Source organism: Kogia breviceps, chromosome 3 (genome assembly GCF_026419965.1).
Source record: "Kogia breviceps isolate mKogBre1 chromosome 3, mKogBre1 haplotype 1, whole genome shotgun sequence".
Lineage (NCBI taxonomy): Eukaryota > Metazoa > Chordata > Mammalia > Artiodactyla > Physeteridae > Kogia > Kogia breviceps.
In genome coordinates, this window is record NC_081312.1 from 53,876,956 (window position 1) to 53,895,620 (window position 18,665).

The 18,665-nt window shown below is 34.3% G+C and overlaps 1 pseudogene; it reads right to left on the reverse strand.

Moving 5' to 3' along the window:
• Nucleotides 1-2,062: 2,062 nt before the first annotated feature.
• On the reverse strand, nt 2,063-2,666 carry LOC131752782 (proteasome subunit beta type-6 pseudogene; annotated as a pseudogene).
• Nucleotides 2,667-18,665: the final 15,999 nt, after the last annotated feature.

The following is an 18,665-nucleotide window of genomic DNA, read 5'->3' on the forward strand; positions in this document are numbered from 1 at the left end:
GATTTTAAAATTATAAGGTAGACACTAATATTTATTTTTATCAAAGTAATTATATATTAAAATTTTTGTAATATGTGCCTAATGAAAAATATTTGAAGAAAGCGTATCAAATATTAACAATGATTACATCTGGAAGATGGAATTTGGATTACATTTTATTCCCTTTATTATTCTTTTTAACAGAAATTTTTTGGTGTTTCCAAAAATGTTTACAAGAAATACATATTGCTTATGATCTGGCAATTCCACTCCTGGCATATATCTGGAAAAAACTAAAACACTAATTGGAAAAAACTATAAAACACCAATGTTCATAGCAGCTTTATTTACAATAGCCGAGACACAAAAGCAACCCAAGTGCCCATCAACAGACAATTGGATTAGAACCTGTGGTGTATGTATGTACAATGGAATATTACTTAGCCAATAAAAAGACTGAAATTCTGCCATTTGAAACAACATGGATGGACCTAGAGAATATTATGCTTAGTGAAATAAGTCAGAGAAAGACAAATACTGTATAATATCACATATGTGGAATCTAAAAAAATCAATAATACAAATGAATGTATATGCAAAACAGAAACAGACTCATAGACATAGAGAACAAACTTGTAGTTACCAAAGGGAAGAGTGAAGGGGAAAGGGACAAATTAGGGGTATGAGGTTAACAGATGCAAACTATGTTTAAAATAGATAAACAACAATGATACACTGTATAGCACAGGAAATAATAGCCATTATCTTGTAATAACCTATAATGGAGTATAACCTGCAAAAATGCTGAATCACTATGCTGTACACCTGAAACTAATATAATATTGTAAAGCAACTGTAGTTCAGTAAAAAGAAAAATATATATTGCTTTTATAATCAGAAAAAAATCTATATATCCAAATGGGCTAATGCAGTTTTATAATTGTTCATGGTTATGGACTTTACTTAGAAACAGTAAGCATATTAAAAGATATTATGTATTGCCTATTTTAGGAAAATCCACCCTTAAAGTCTAATCCAAACTCAAACAGTCCTTTGAACACAAAATAGTGCTACCTTCTAGAGAAATATTACAGTTGGAAATGATTTTATTTAAAATGTTATGATTTGGGGACTTCCCGGGTGGCGCAGTGGTTAAGAGTCCGCCTGCCGACGCAGGGTACATGGGTTCGTGCCCCGGTCCGGGAAGATCCCACATGCCGCAGAGCGGCTGGGCCTGTGAGCCATGGCCGCTGAGCCTGCGCGTCCAGAGCCTGTGCTCTGCAACGGGAGAGGCCACAACAGTGAGAGGCCTGCGTACCGCAAAAAAACAAACAAAAAAGGTATGATTTGGAAACTTGAGGCTGGTTAGTTCATTTCTTAGTCTCTGCTTAGTTATATGTTACCTCAGCCTATCTGTGCTCCTTGCTACATCAGGTCCCCCAATGATTATTAGCTACTTTATGGGAGGCATCGGGTTCTATATTCTAATCTCCCACTGTTCTTTCATAAACAGGTAATAATGATGATAATAACAATAACAGTAATAATAAAACATATATTATTTACCATCTAAATTAGATATCATAGGACATATCTCACTTAATTGTCATTACAACCAAATGGAATATTATCATCATTTTACAGATGAGGAACATGTGCAAGAGAAATTAATTTCCATAAGCTCACAGTCCATTAGGTGGTAGAACCTAGATTCAAAAGGAATCTTTTATTTTACAAAAGAATACAATAATTATATCTTAATCCTTTAAATATAATATTTCATCTTTTGGGAGACATTGAAATCCTTGAGGAATGAAGAATGCACATTCTGGCAGGAATGTTTCTTCTGCAGATGTATGTTCTTCCTGTACCACAGTACACAGAGAGGCTCGAGTACAACACTAGATATGAGAGCTTGTTTTAACCATGAACATGTTTCATGGGGCACAAAAGCTACTGATTACCTCATCAATTACTGAAGTCAAATCTGCTTGCTTCTTTCACATCCCCCACAGGCATTTTTTTTTTCCCACTGACAAACTGTTTATTGAATTTTGCCATCAGTATGGGGTGTCTCTTGTATCTTAGAATCCTAGGATTCAGGGAGGTGGTAAAGTGGCAATGGTGAATTTGGGAATCTGGTCTCCCAAAAGTACCTGCCACTCTACCCCTGATTCTGCGATGGCTGCCAGGCGGATCACCCCTCCGCTGGAGCCGTCCCGCTCCATGGCCAAAGCGAGAGCTGCCCCGCTTCTCGGGAGTCCCAGCCCGCAATGATGATTCCTGCCGTCAGGTCTTCTCGGTATCGGTAACTCATCTCCTTAAAAAGGCTGGCTGACGTGTGTACCAGCGGAGGCTCATTCAGCTCAATGCTGATATCAGCATGGTGGAAACCATGCTGATAAATGACTGCGTCAGCTACTGCCTAGCTATCAGCTGCTGAGCCTGAGAGGCAGCAAAAAATACAGTCATGAATAGGGGTCAAGCTTGTCAGTCACTCGACTGGCGATGTACGACCCAGTGGTTGTTCTGGAGTCGGCTCCTAGAACCACGCCCCCATCAAACTGCACGGCCATGATAGTGGTCCCTGTTGAGACTTTCCAGTTTTCCCAGTTGGGGTTAATGGCCTCAGGCCCCTAGGCTGCTGCTGGCCGCGCTCCCCAAGCAGCTACTAAGGTGTCCGCCATCTTCTCCTCCCGTACGGCCACAAAGCAACTGTCGTAAAGCACCACAACTCTAGCACTTCCAAAAAGTCTCCAAGGAAGAATTATAATACTGTATGTTAATATTCCAAATATTTAAAAATCATTTCTCTTCTTAAAATCATGTCTGACATTTATCTATGAGAAGGTGCCACCTGCTGTAATGAACTGATCAGAAGAGAAGGAAGGAAAAGTGGACCAGCAGAACCAAAGAATCCAAACTACAGTGTGTGTGTGTGTGTGTGTGTGTGTGTGTGTGTGTTCCACCTTAGAGAACTAGTTTCTTATCTCTCTGTTTCCTCACCATCACCACTATGGGGCGAGGGGAGTGAAGGGGGGAGAAAGAAAAAGAGATAAAATTTGTCTTCAAACCTGTCTGGAAGTAGATTGGAAATAACTTCAGAGGCCCCAAAACTACTGAAATATAAGCAGTACCAACTTGCCTATTTAGAATTGCTCTTTAAAATTTGAATCTACTTGAAGGAGTACCCTAGGTAGCCTGAGATAGAAACGTTTTCTTTCCTGTAGGACAAGGAATTTACTTTTCTTTCCCTTTTACAGTATAAATCAGTAGACTTGTATAAATATCAACAAATTACTTTCCAAAAAGCTTAAATTATTTTACTTTTCAACAAGTAATATGAGAGTTTACCTGTCTCATTCAAACTTTAAATATTAATATTTATTGCTAATTTGATAGTTTAAAAATTTGTTCATTTCTGTGTTAATCTGCATTTCTTTTACTGTCAGAATGACTACATTTTCATAAATTTATCAATCATATGTATTTCCTCTTTTGTGAATTATCTCCAGATATGCCATTTCCATTATTTGTAGGCTTTGACGTCTTCTTTAGTGTATCCTCATAGACTATAGGTATTATCTGATTGCTTTATTTATTACCATAGTTAATAATTTTATTTCAACTTGCAGTTTTAATTTTTTATATTCACACAAAATTTTTAATGTTTTAGGTCAAATCTATTAATCTTTCTTTTTATGCTATATTTTATCACTTTGATACACAGAATGTTATTCCCATCCAGAGATAAGGCAAATATTCACCTACATTTTTGTCTAGCTTTTTAATCTGTTCATTTTTTTTTCACAGTACTTTTGTACAATTGGAACTGAGTTTTGTGAATGCGAGAGAAATGAGTCTTTCTTGCTAATTTCTCAGTAATTTTATTGAATAAAACAAAATTTCACCAATTATATTTCCTAACTTGATTAAATATCAAATGAGAAAGCCCTAAAGAAAATCATGTGTGCCCAGCAGTCAAGTCAGAGATCATCAAGAGGAAGCCATCAGGCTGCTTCCTACAGCTTTTATTAGAAAGGTAATTCCATGATGCATTTACTGTACTCCAGGGTCTGACTTTCTGCCTGACGTAGTCTAAGTGCTGATTTGTCAACACACCAAAAATAGATTTTTCTCCTAGGAGTGATACGTCTAAACCAAACTTACACAAGACTGATACACAAAGCCAGATGTCAATGAATTCATTTACAGCGAGAACTGTAACTGCCACAATGACCACACCCTCATGTCTCCAGGATCAGTGCTTTTATTTCAATAAGGCAGACGGGCAGACAGCTCAGAATAATAATCGAAAATGGCTGGGGTGGGAATTCCTGGTGGCCCAGTGGTAGCACTTTCACTGCTGGGGCCTGGGTTCAATACCTGGTCAGGGAACTAAGATCCCACAAGCCGGTGGCACAGCCCCCCAAAAAGAAAAAAAACTGCTTGATTTTTTTTTTGTCATTAGTCAACTGATGCTTTATAATATACACAATTGTATGGCTTCTTTATGGTGATTTTATATGCACAATTATGTGCTAATTTCACAATTCACCTCTTTGAGAGTAAGCTAATTTCCAAGTTCTTAGAAATATGATTTACTCTAACACCAAAATGCTGATAATAATGTTGTTTCTACTTATCTTTTTCTATTTGTGTTAAATCTTCCTGTTTATTCTTTCTTTTTCTTTCTTTTTTTTTTTTTTGCGGTACACGGGCCTCTCCCTGTTGTGGCCTCTGCCATTGCGGAGCACAGGCTCCAGACGCGCAGCCTCAGCGGCCATGGCTCACGGGCCCAGCTGCTCCGCGGCATGTGGGATCTTCCCGGACCGGGGCACGAACCTGTGTCCCCTGCATCGGCAGGCGGACTCTCAACCACTGCGCCACCCGGGAAGCCCCCCTGTTTATTCTTATACTATAGTTCAATTGTCTTTTAACTACAGTATTGGTTAAATATGTTTTAATATATGGTAGGGAAATTTTATTTTTTACTCCTCTGTTTCAAACTATTTGTAGCTATTTTTGCCTCTTTTTAATTTAAGAACAATTTTAGAAGCACCTTAGCTTTTGAATAAGAAAAAGTGACATTTTGAGATTATTATTGAAATCAAGTTAAGTAAATAAGTAGAAGAACCAAGATCTTTATACTCTCAGGGCTTCCATTCACAGCATGATTTGTCTCTTCATTGATTCAATGCTTGTATATTAATAAAATCTTATCTCACTCAGGCTCTGCATAATGTCCTACTATTTTATATTTTATAGGGGGATTATCGACAGGGTACTTTTTCCCTGTAACTTATTATTGCTGGTATCCAGAAAAGTTATTCTCAAAAATATTCATTAGAGATAGTCTTATAACCAGGCCATTCATTGAAGTGTCTCATTATACTTTACTCATTTATGCCCACTAGATCCAGTTTCATCTGGATATTTTTATTCATGAGCAAAGATTTATGACCAGGTACCAGGCACACTGTGAAATTCTGAAGATGCAATGTGAAATTCTGAAGAAACAGAATAAGGAACTTATAAGCAGTAAACGAAGGGAACTTGTTCTAGTGAATGGGAAAGAATAAAAAGAAAAATGGATAGAGAGAGATGACATTAAAAAGAGGAAGAATAAATATCTAGCCTGGAGATTCAGTATATTATTATGTGATGCTTTATAGATTTGCTTCAAGTCATTGTGCTCATCTTCAATTATAGATTTGTACTTGACCGTGTTTTTCCTTGCTAACACCTGCAATTACTCTATCTCATTTGATTTATAGTGTTGCACTTTTTAATTTTCAATAGATATAATTTTATATATAATTTTATAATACATGTTATAATATTATATAATATATAATAACATAATTTATAAAGAATTATTATCAAAAAGACTTGACTCTAGGCATCACTGTTCAGATCTCTTTGAATTTCAAACTATCTGTGAATATGGATAGAGCCGACAAGAATCACAGATATCCAAGTGGAATATAGTAAAGTAATAACCACCCTTTTTACCTTCGCAAGTTTTAAGCAATGATTGATCACTTTGGAGTGAGAGTGAGGATGTTGAAAATGTACTGTGTAAGGAAGTAGTACAAGCCCTGGGAAACCATGAGCTGTGAACTCAATGGACTTTATAGGTAGTAAAAGTAATAGTTTTCCACATCTAGGGCCTGAAGAATACTGCATTTAACTAAACAGAATTGGGAAAATTTTCATGTAGGAGATCTTAACTTTAAAGAGACTGTCTTAATAGGCTTATAAACCACAAACATATATTTCTCTCAGTTCTAGAGGCTGGAAGTCCAAAATTAGGGTGCCAGCATGGTCAGGTGAGGGCCCTCTTCCAAGTTGCAGACTTCTCATTATGTCCTAATAAGTCGGAAGAGGCTAGGGATCACTCTGGAGCCTCTTTTATAAGGGCACTAATCTCATTTATGAGGGCTCTGTGCTCATGACCTAATCACTTCCCAAAGTCCATCACATTGATCATCAGATTAACATAGGAATTTGAGGGGGGACATAAATATTCAGACTGTAGCAGATAGATTGATCTTTTCCAAATAAGAAAAACTATCAATTTAATCAATATTAGCTTTTTTTTAAAATCCCTGAGCCCAGGAAAATTTCAGATTTCATTGTGCTTTTTGTCTGCAATTTCTCCTTTTGTATAGTCATAAAGAAATATATTCATAAATTAGAAATTCATCCAGATAATTTATATTCAGCTTTCTATTTTCACATTTCTTTCTAGTCTGATGTGACTAGTATGGCAATTCATATTTGATGGGGTAATAGATTAGTAGTATCTGCCCTTTTGTGCCCTTTTTTTAGCTACAATTAGCAACTGTATTAAAATACAGGAAAAAAAATTCAGCCGGATGTGGGGAAGTATTTCTAAAATATCACAGAACTAGTGGAAAAGTTATATCTGCTGGCTTGGTGGGGATGTACTTTCTTTGCTATGTTATTGGTGCTGCTGTGCTTCTAATTGAAAAGAAAATTGAATAATGTTACCAGGCCAGCTTTTGGATATATGGTCAATATATATTTTTAAATTTTCAGGCACAGAGAGGAATTCTATACATTTATTTGCAATTTTGCTTTTGAAGTTTCTAGGAATGTGAGTGTTTATACATGAGTGATATAACTAAATATAAAACCTGGATGTATTATACACAATGTTTACTTTTTGTGGATCATGAATTATTTTCAAACAACATTTTTAGTTCTAAACTGAAATCACAACACACAATCAAATGATCTTTCAACCAAGTGTTTTATCATGAGCAATGTTATCCATACAAGCCTTTTATGCTATCAGCTATGTGTTACAGACTTAAGTAGCCCCCAAACCAGGAATTACTTTTCTTTTTTTTTTTTTAAGAATTGCTTATTTGCATTACTCCAGAAAAATCCACATGTTAAATCATCTACAAACAGACTAAGAAAATAGTAGCAAGATGCAGTGTGATGTAGAGGAATAAATCTTAACCTGGAAATCAAAAGATGTAGGTTCTAATCACATTTTCACAGCTACTTGTGTGATACTAGGAAAATCAGTCCTTCTGGTATTCAAACATCCTCTACAAAATGGAGTGGTTAGATAAAGTAATCAATGCAAAAATACTCTGACATTCTCATACATCTATGTTCAATGGCTGTTGGATGTTGTACAGCAAAAATCATAGAGGTGAAGTGGTCATGGTGAAATTTACCATGATGAATAATCATGTTTGGGCTTATATTAGGATCTGAGTTTGAATAAATAAAACTTTGAGACTTTTGAACAAAATTATTTTAGCTCTTCTGCTTTCATTTTCTTTCCTAACTATGATTATGTGATCATATGAATTATGATTGGTTTACAAATAATAGTCAACATATTTTACTATGCCACTACATATGGAAACATAGCCTTTAAATAGATTTCTTCTAAGCAAGGTGAATGTGATCAAATTCAAAGACTGAAGTTTGAACTCATATTGCCTCCTTGCATGTAGAAATTGCCTTCTGAGAAAATAATTTGGCCCCTTTAGAGGCAAACTTTGGAATGTATAGTAAGATACAAGAGGATGTTTTATTATTACAGAGCCCCCGTTTTGCTGACTGGAACTCTGCCATAATACCTCCTGATTCAGAAAAGAATAAACAGTTTATAAACTGGGCTCTGCTGAAGTAATCATCTTCATTAGCACGATTTTCATCTGACCCTGTATTGACCCTGGAGCACCGATTAACTTAAGTTTAAGCATAATTGTGAACATATGGTAAATGAAGAATACATGAACCTGAGTGAATTTACAAAGTCAGCTATGTAAAAACAGATTCTTAGAGGTCAAACTAAACTAATATGTAAATACATAATAATTTTCACCTCCAGAAACAGAGGTTATTCTCTCTCTGAAAATAATTGCTATCATTCTAGCTTCATAATATGCATTGTTATTGCTTTGTAAGTCAACCTGATTTCAAATCTTGCTTTTCTTTCTATTTTACAATCCTTATTATAGTATATTATGTTGATCTCTTCTCATTTAAAAATGTTCCTATTTTGTTAATGCAGACACAATTAACCTTGTCTAGAACAATCCTGTTTTTATATAAAATTTCAAGCTGGTGAAGGCATATATAAAAGGAAAACTGCTGAAAGCAGTAAATTGCTCAGTTTACTTTCTCCAACATCAGCATGTCTAAATGTCCCTCTTTACCCAGTAAGTATCCATCTATGTTTGCTCTTTCCATAATGGTTTCAGCTTCTTTAAAATCCAAGCTGCTGACCACTCTTTCATAGGGTAGAATTCAAGTAAAAAATATAAAGAAATAAAGACTTTGTAACGATTATGCAATTCATTCCTAAATTATTTGAAGAGCTAAGAGCTGATCACTAATTTGGGAGTTGAATGAGGATACCCATACAAATGATTTTCATTTCTATCTTATGTTTTAATGTAAAAAATATTTGCAGAAGTATTAAGTATATTATAATTCCCTCCTTTACTATTCTTTACTATTTAAGAGCAATGCTTGGCCATGAATAATGTATATTTCCTGACTAGCTCGTTGTGTTTTTTTTGTTTGTATTTGTTATTTTTTTTTTTTGGTACGCAGGACTCTCCCTCTTGTGGCCTCTCCCGTTGCGGAGCACAGGCTCCGGACGCGCAGGCTCAGCGGCCATGGCTCACCGGCCTAGCTGCTCTGCAGCATGTGGGATCTTCCCGGACCTGGGCATGAACCCGTGTCCCCCGCATCGGCAGGCGGACTCTCAACCACTGCACCACCAGGGAAGCCTGCTGACTAGCTCCTTTATCGTGAATAATTCAATGAAATTATTTTGTACTTCAAAGAAATAGTCAACTTCCTAATATTCTTTGTATTATCTAATGTATGTTTAGGGAAATCATCACAGTAGCTTACCTCCAATTATAATAATATTACTGATACACAAAATAAAGAGCACATAAGAATGACTACAGGGCTTCCCTGGTGGTGCAGTGGTTAAGAATCTGCCTGCCAATGCAGGAGACAAGGGTTCGAGCCCTGGTCCAGGAAGATCCCACATGCCGCGGAGCAACTAAGCCCGTGAGCCATGGCCGCTGAGCCTGTGCGTCCGGAGCCTGTGCTCCGCAACGGGAGAGGCCACAGCAGTGAGAGGCCTGTGCACCGCAAGGAAGAGTAGCCTCCGCTCACCGCAATTAGAGAAAGCCCACACGCAGCAACGAAGACCCAACGCAGCCAAAAATAAATAAATAAAATAAATAAATTTAAAAAGAAAAAAGAATGATTAAAGGAAAGTAACTGTGAGACATTTGAGGTTACTTCAGTTGGAATTAATTGAAAGCCAAAGAAAGTACTTGATTTCGATCAAGCAAACAGAATGTTCTTAAAGCCCCAACCTCATTTAATTTTTTTTTGAATTTTATTTATTTTTTTATACAGCAGGTTCTTATTAGTTATCCATGTTATACATATTGGTGTATACATGTCAATCCCAATCTCCCAATTCATCCCACCACCACCATCCTCCGCCATTTTCCCCCTTGGTGTCCATACGTTTGTTCTCTACACCTGTGTCTCTATTTCTGCCCTGCAAACCAGTTCATCTGTACCATTTTTCTAGGTTCCACATATAATTTTGATTCTCTCCCAGATCTGAAGCCCAAACACTATCCAACTCTTCAATTTTCTTGCAAAGCACCTGACAACAAAACAAGACAAGGTATAGAACATGATAAAACTGGAAAGCACATGCATTTTTGAGATAGATAAAGAGAATGTAGAAATGATCACACACCTAACATTGTGCTTGGGACAGAGTGGATGGCAGATTGCTGACTAAACTTATGACTAACATTGATACAATGACAATGCAAGAATGCCTATCCACTTGTCTAACAAGAATGACCCTGCATGTAATGCAAACACATTCAACAATAAGGTTACAATAATGTCCAGCACCATGGCAAAAACATAAATTAGAATAACTTATGAGCATCTTTGAATTATAATATTACAGATTTCACTCTTAAATTCTCCTTTCTTTAACTGAAGAACAAGTGGTTTATTCAAGTATGGGTTCATTTCATCTAATACTGGCTTAACTATAGATACTCAAAATCCCTGTAAATAACTGTGCTAGTCTTCTGTGGTCCTCACGATAAACACTTCTATAAAAAAAGAGTCCTGTGAAATGGATGCATACATCATAGAAATACAAAGGTAGAAAAGCCACTTTTGTCACCTAAAAACTATTGTACAGGGAGAGTCTTGATTTTTAATAGCACAAAGAGAAATAATTTTATGTGCTTCCATTCATACAATATTTGTATTTTATTCATACTGAGAAAAAGGATTATATTGAGTATTTAAAATTCTTTTGTAAGACTAAAAAGAAAGAATGTTTCTATAAACATGGCATTTTGAATTCTATCCTGAAGAGATATATGCAAGCAGTTATGTTTCATATTAAACTATAATTTTTATTTTCCTCAAATTTTCTATTATGTATTCTCCCTGTAACTCATTTAAACATCTTAAAATGATCTAAATGAGGATATTTTATACAATGTAATAGATGTTTTCTACTGCAGATAAAACTCATCTCTTTTTTCTTTCTGAATGTAGAATATCTGGTCTCTAATCTTTAGGCAATTGTGTAAATTCTTTGGTGAATGCTATCAAGCAACACATTAGTCCTGTGTTTACAGTGACTATATATAAACATTTGGGCAATGAATGAAATATTTAGTTAAATCAATTTTTTTCTTGTGTTTGAGTATTGCATGTTCTAGCTATATTGTTCTTGGAAATAGTGATACTTTTCTTCTTGGCTTTGTCTTCCCACTGGATATGTTTCACAGTGGTCTTCCTTCTGATATAACACTTTTGATAAAAATTAGGAGAGTGGTCAGACAGTGGCCCAGTAATTTTTTATGATTCCATAATACCTTTCAACTCTGTGATTTCTAAAATTTAAAGAATCATAGAAAACCGTGAGTGTGTAAGGAGTCTCAGGAGCATCTAAGACTTTACATTCTTTTTTTGTTGTAGAAGTCTTTTATTTTTTAAGATCAAACTCTAAATATGGTTTTCATGCAATAACTTTATGAAGTATCTAAAAAATATCTCAGGTTACTCCACTAAGACAATACTACCCCTTGCCTGTTCATCACTCAATTTTGACTAGTCATCTTCCACCTTACTAACTTTATTGATTGTACTGTATACTAACAAAATTATTAATATTTATTTTTAACAAACACTCCTAAAAATAAAAATAGGCCATGAAGTCTGAAAAGAAGCAATGTCAGGAAAATATAAATAAAAATTTATCTAGTATAACCACATTAAAATTAATTAAAGTAATATTTAGGAAAACAACTTTGTCAAACTCATGAAAACTATAGGTAAATATATTGCAAAAAATATATTTATCACAAAAGAATTTTGAAAACAGCAAACAACTCCAAAAATGTTTTAAGTACTGTAGAGCAGAGTAAAAGAAAATTCAAAAAAGCAAATAATGTTGATAAAAGCAGATATTAAAACACAGGTGCAAAAAAACAAAAGAAATTGATTTTTATGCTTGTTCTTTGAAGAATTACAAATGTCTAGCAATAATAGTCACAGGGAATTAAAAAGGGGAAAGCACAGATAAATATATTAAGAATGAAAAAGAAAACAAAACTGATAAAATGGAGATATATATAAAACTAACTAGAATAAACTGTATGCCAATAAATTAGAAAACCTAAATGTAATTGATAGTTTTGCAGGAAATTTTAAATGACCAATTTGACTCACAAATACAGCACACTTAAATGAAATGTAACCATTAAAGAAGTTGAACTTGTAGTCAAAAATTTCATAAAGGACACCGGAAAGACTTTTTATTGGCATGTTAATCATATCTTCAAGGGCAGTTCATTCATAACTTACACAAAATATTTCAAAGATAAAGTGGGAAAGATGTCCAACTGGTTTTTAAAGAATAGTACTTTTATGCAATAATTGGAAAAGTATGCAGAAAATTTGTAATTCTTTTAACTTATAAATTTAAATCTAAAAACTCCAGATAAAATATTTTCAGACAAAATCAAGTAGAGTGCCAAAAATAATATATCAGGATAAAGTAGTACTTATCCTTTGAGTATAAAAGTAATTCACGGGACTTCCCTGGTGGCACAGTGGTTGAGAGTCTGCCTGCCAACGTGATGGACATGGGTTTGAGCCCTGGTCCGGGAGGATCCCACATGCCGCAGAGTGGCTAGGCCTGTGCGCTACAACTGCTGAGCCTGTGCTCTGGAGCCCGTGGGCCACAACTGCTGAGCCTGCATGCCACCACTGCTGAAGCCTGTGCACCTAGAGCCTGTGCTATGCAACGGGACAGGCCACTGCAGTGAGAGGCCCGTGCACTGCAGCAAGGAGTGGCCCCCACTCGCTGCAGCTGGAGAGGGCCCACGCACAGCAATGAAGAGCCAATGCAGCCAAAAATATATAAATAAATAAATTTATTTTTTTAAAAAAGTAATTCACCATCATAAATCTATCAGTATAATGTACTTCATAAACAGAAAAATTATTCTACAAAATCCAACAAGTCTTCTTGATTTAAAAAAACTTAGCAAGCCAGGCATATATGAGATTTCTTTTCTACTAAAAAATTGCAGCAAATATACATTTTGTACATTTTGTATATTTATGCTTTATCTTTTATATTAACTGAGCTGAACATTTGTCTAATTTATGTATATTTTTAAAATATTGACTAATATTTTAGTCAATACTCTTTTCTTCATTAATTTCTGATTTTATCTTTATTATTTATTTTATTTTCTTTATAATTTTCCCATTTTTTAATTTGAAGATTTAATTTGTTCTATACATATGTGAATATGTACATATATATGATTAAGTGTTTAAGTCTATAAATTTTCCTATGATCATTGGCTTTATATTTAAATATTAGATTCTGATATGTAATATTTTAATTATTATACTATCATAGTGATTAATAATTCTAAGAAAATTGATGAACTGATTCTGTTTTATCAAAAAATCTAGTCTGTTAATTAGCTATTGTAAAAAAATTTTTAAACAACATTATTAATAAGAGTTAGTATTGATTGGTTCAATATTAGAGGCATAAATAAATAGAAGAGAAGGTGGGTCAAAAAGACATGCATAGGAGTATAAATGAGTTTACTATTAGGTAAATTTGGCTTTTAAGTTTAGCAGGAGAAAGATGGACTATTTAATAATAAAGGAGTTTGGACATTTGATCATGTATTTGGAAAAAAACAAAAGCTAAACTTCTATTCAAAACTTTACATAACAGCAAGCTTCTGATTAATTGAAGTACATATAATAGACCATAAATATGCTAGAAGGAAATAAATAGTTTTATTTTGTAATGTTGGAATGTGGAAAGTTTTCCTAAAAAAGATACTACATGTATGTATACATATGAGATTTTATAATGTAAAATTATTCATCTTAAGAAAGAACTTACGACAGAATTAAAAAGCCTAGTGGCAAACTGGCATAAAAATTTGTAATGTGCAATTACAAAAATTATTCATATTAACAATATATAAATATCTCTTACCAACAAATAAAAAAGAACAACCTTCTAAAACACCTGAGCAAAATCCACTTCTGGAAAGTTACTATTTCATCAATACTTGAACATGTGCACAAATATATACAAGTATACATAAATATACCCACTATATACACATACATATATTTATGTGCTATAGTTAAAAATTATACATGTCTATTTTAAGAAAATAGAAAAAATAAATTATGGCACATATGTATTATGAAGCTATTAAAAAGAATGTGATTTATTCACATCAACAGATTTCAAAGACGTGTTTTTGTGTGTGTGATCATACACTAAGAAAGGAAACAATAAAAGAGAGGTTTCCTCTATGGTATACAATGGGATGAGCAAGGAAGAATTTTCTTATTTTATTGTGTATAACATTTAGTGTTTTATATTTTTACAATATAGATAAATAATTTTAATTTTTAAAAATAAAGTATTAATGTTAAAATATTAGAATTAGAATACTTTGCATTCCATTGTTATTTCTTATCTTTCATATCTAGTGGATGCCATAAAATTTTAATGTCTTTACAGATGTACATCTACATTTATACATTTAGAATTAGTAAGGTCGGGGTATTAAAATGGAAGGGACATACTTAAAACTTATTTTGATATATAAGGAAAGGATCATCCATTTTTGTACCCTCTGCAGAGTGTGGAAAGAAGTTCATATTCCATGAGTTTTTGTTTGTTGTGCTTTGTTTTATTTTTGGTTCACTTTGCATGAAACATTACAGTATAGGAGAATATGATCACTGATACCATGAGAGTGTGAAATATATGTACTGAGTAACTGTGGAGAAAAGCTTTATGTGGAGCTTTGACAATCAGAAAATGGTAGAAAGATGTTAAAGTAAAAAAAAACTAAAAATACATTTAAACGTCTTAAGGAGTACTTATTGCATTAACAGAGTCTCTGCTTATAACTAATACCAAATAATTATTAAAATAATTTTTCTAAAATATATAACATTAAATGTGTGGCTATATAATTGACCACACAAATAATCAAAGTTCAGTAAAAATACAAAATTGAAAAATTTTAAATAGTTGATTATTAAACCAGTTTTAAGATTATCTAATACCACAGCTAATATGCAGTAAATATTCATTAAGTGTTCATTTAAAATTAAAAAAATTAAAAAAAATTAAAAAAATAAAAATAATGACTGGTATTTACCCTGCACTCATTCTGTGCTGGATTTGTGGTAATTATAATACATGCATTTTCTCATTTTCTTATCACAACCACCCAAGGAATCGCTATATAGATCAATGATCCCTGACAAGGCTACCATCTAGTGGCGATTAATTTAAGCCTTAGTCAGTTATCTTGGAATTATTCTGGCACCCAGGGAAGAAGGATAAGGAATTTTATTAACATGGACAAAAAATAGATGGCTAAATAATTTTAAAATAGCATGTTATCCTACATTAATGATGTTGTAGCCTACTTCTGCATATGCAAATACAACCTGTTTTGATAGGTTGAGTTAATGGATCTGAGCACTATGAAAACAGAAGATTATCTAATATTGTGGGCACAGAGGAAAGTAGTTTACAAGTTTTACTATTTTTATTTTCTTTAAACATCTTTATTGGAGTATAATTGTTTTAAAATGGTGTGTTAGTTTCTGCTTTATAACAAAGAGAATAAGTTATACATACACATATGTCCCCATATCTCTTCCCTCTTGCATCTCTCTCCCTCCCACCCTCTCCATCCAACCCCTCTACGTGGTCACAAAGCACCAAGCTGATCTCTCTGTAATATGCAGCTGCTTCCCACTAGCTATCTATTTTACGTTTGGTAGTGTATATATGTCCATGCCACTCTCTCACTTTGTCCCAGCTTATGCTTCCCCTTCCCCATATCCTCAAGTCCATTCTCTAGTAGGTCTGCATCTTTATTCCCGTTTTGCCCCTAGGTTCAACATGACCTTTGTTTGTTTGTTTGTTTTTAGATTCCATATATATGTGTTAGCATATGGTATTTGTTTTTCTCTTTCTGACTTACTTCACTCTGAGTGACAGTCTCTAGCTCCATCCACCTCACTACAAATAAGTCAATTTCGTTTCTTTTTATGGCTGAGTAATATTCCATTGTAAATATGTGTCACATCTTCTTTATCCATTGATCTGTTGATGGACACTTAGGTTGCTTCCATGTCCTGGCTATTGTAAATAGAGCTGCAATGAACATTGTGGTACATGACTATTTTTGAATTATGGTTTTCTCAGGGTATATACCCAGTAGTGGGATTGCTGGGTTGTAAGGAACCTCCCTACTGTTCTCCATAGTGGCTGTATCAATCTATATTCCCACCAACAGTGCAAGAGTGTTCCCTTTTCTCCACACCCTCTCCAGCATTAACTGTTTGTAGATTTTTTGATGATGGACATTCTGACTGTTGTAAGATGATACCTCATTGTAGTTTTGATTTGCAATTCTCTAATGATTAATGATGTTGAGCATTCTTTCATGTGTGTGTTGGCAATCTGTATATCTTCTTTGGAGAAATGTCTATTTAGGTCTTCTGCCCATTTTTGGATTGGGTTTTTTTTTTTTTTTTTTTTTATATTGAGCTGCATGAGCTGCTTGTAACTTTTGGAGGTGAATTCTTTGTCAGTTGCTTCATTTGAAAATATTTTCTCCTATTCTGAGGGTTGTCTTTTTATCTTGTATATGGTTTCCGTTGCTGTGCAAAAGCTTTTAAGATTCATTAGGTCCCATTTGTTTATTTTTGTTATTATTTCCATTTCTTTAGGAGGTGGGTCAAAAAGGATCTTGCTGTGATTTATGTCATAGAGTGTTCTGCTTATGTTTTCCTCTAAGAGTTTGATGGTGTCTGGCCTTACATTTAGGTCTTTAATCCATTTTGAGTTTATTTTTATGTATGCTGTTAGGGAGTGTTCAAATTTCATTCTTTTACATGTAGATATCCAGTTTTCCTAGCACCACTTATTGAAGAGTCTCTCTTTTCTCCATTGTATATTCTTGTGTACTTTATCAAAGAGAAGGTGACCATATGTGCGTTGGTTTATCTTTGGGTTTTCTATCCTGTTCCATTGATCTCTATTTCTGATTCTGTGCCAGTACCATACTTTCTTGATTACTGTAGTTTTGTAATATAGTCTGAATTCAGGGAGCCTGATTCCTCCAGCTCCATTTTTCTTTCTCAAGTTTGCTTTGGCTATTCGGAATAGCCAAATGTTTTGTGTTTCCATACAAATGGTGAAATTTTTTGTTCTAGTTCTGTGAAAAATGCCAGTGGTAGTTTGATAGGGATTGCATTGAATCTATAGATTGCATTGGTTAGTAGAGTCATTTTCACAATGTTGATTCTTCCAATCCAAGAACATGGTATATCTCTCCATCTATTTGTATCATCTTTAATTTCTTTCATCAGTGTCTTATAATTTTCTGCATACAGGTCTTTTGTCTCCTTAGGTAGGTTTATTCCTAGATATTTTATTCTTTTTGTTGCAGTGGTAAATGGTAGTGTTTTCTTAATTTCACTTTCAGATTTTTCCTCATTAGTGTATAGGAATGCAAGAGATTTCTGTGTGTTAATTTTGTATCCTGCAACTTTACCAAATTCATTGATTAGCTCTAGTAGTTTTCTGGTAGCATCCTTAGGATTCTCTATGTATCGTATCATGTCATCTGCAAACAGTGACAGCTTTACTTCTTCTTTTCCAATTTGGATTCCTTTAATTTCTTTTTTTTCTCTGATTGCTGTGACTAAAACTTCCAAAACTATGTTGAATAATAGTGGTGAGAGTGGGCAATCTTGTCTTGTTCCTGATCTTATGGAAAAAAAATGGTTCCAGTTTTTCACCATTGAGGATGATGTTGGCTGTGGGTTTGTCATATATGACCTTTACTATGTTGAGGAAAGTTCCCTCTATGCCTACTTTGTGGAGGGTTTTTATCATAAATGGGTGTTGAATTTTGTCAAAAGCTTTCTCTGCATCTATTGAGATGATCATATGCTTTTCTCCTTCAGTTTGTTACTGTGGTGTATCACGTTGATTGATCTGTGTATATTAAAGAATCCTTGCATTCCTGGGATAAACCCCACTTGATCATGGTGTATGATCCTTTTAATGTGCTGTTGGATTCTGTTTGCTAGTATTTTGTTGAGCATTTTTGCATCTATGTTCATCAGTGATGTTGGCCTCTAGCTTTCTTTCTTTGTGACATCTTTTTCTGGTTTTGGTATCAGGGTGAAGTTGGCCTCGTAGAATGAGTTTGGGAGTGTTCCTCCCTCTGCTATGTTTTGGAAGAGTTTGAGAAGGATAGGTGTTAGCTCTTCTCTGAATGTTTGATAGAATTCGCTTGTGAAGCCATTTAGTCCTGGGCTTTTGTTTGATGGAAGATTTTTAATCACAGATTCAATTTCAGTGCTTGTTATTGGTGTGTTCATATTTTCTATTTCTCCCTGGTTCAGTCTCTGAACATTGTGCATTTCTAAGAATTTGTCCATTTCTTCCAGGTTGTCCAATTATTGGCATAGAGTTGCTTGTAGTAATCTCTCATGATCCTTTGTGTTTCTGCACTGTCAGT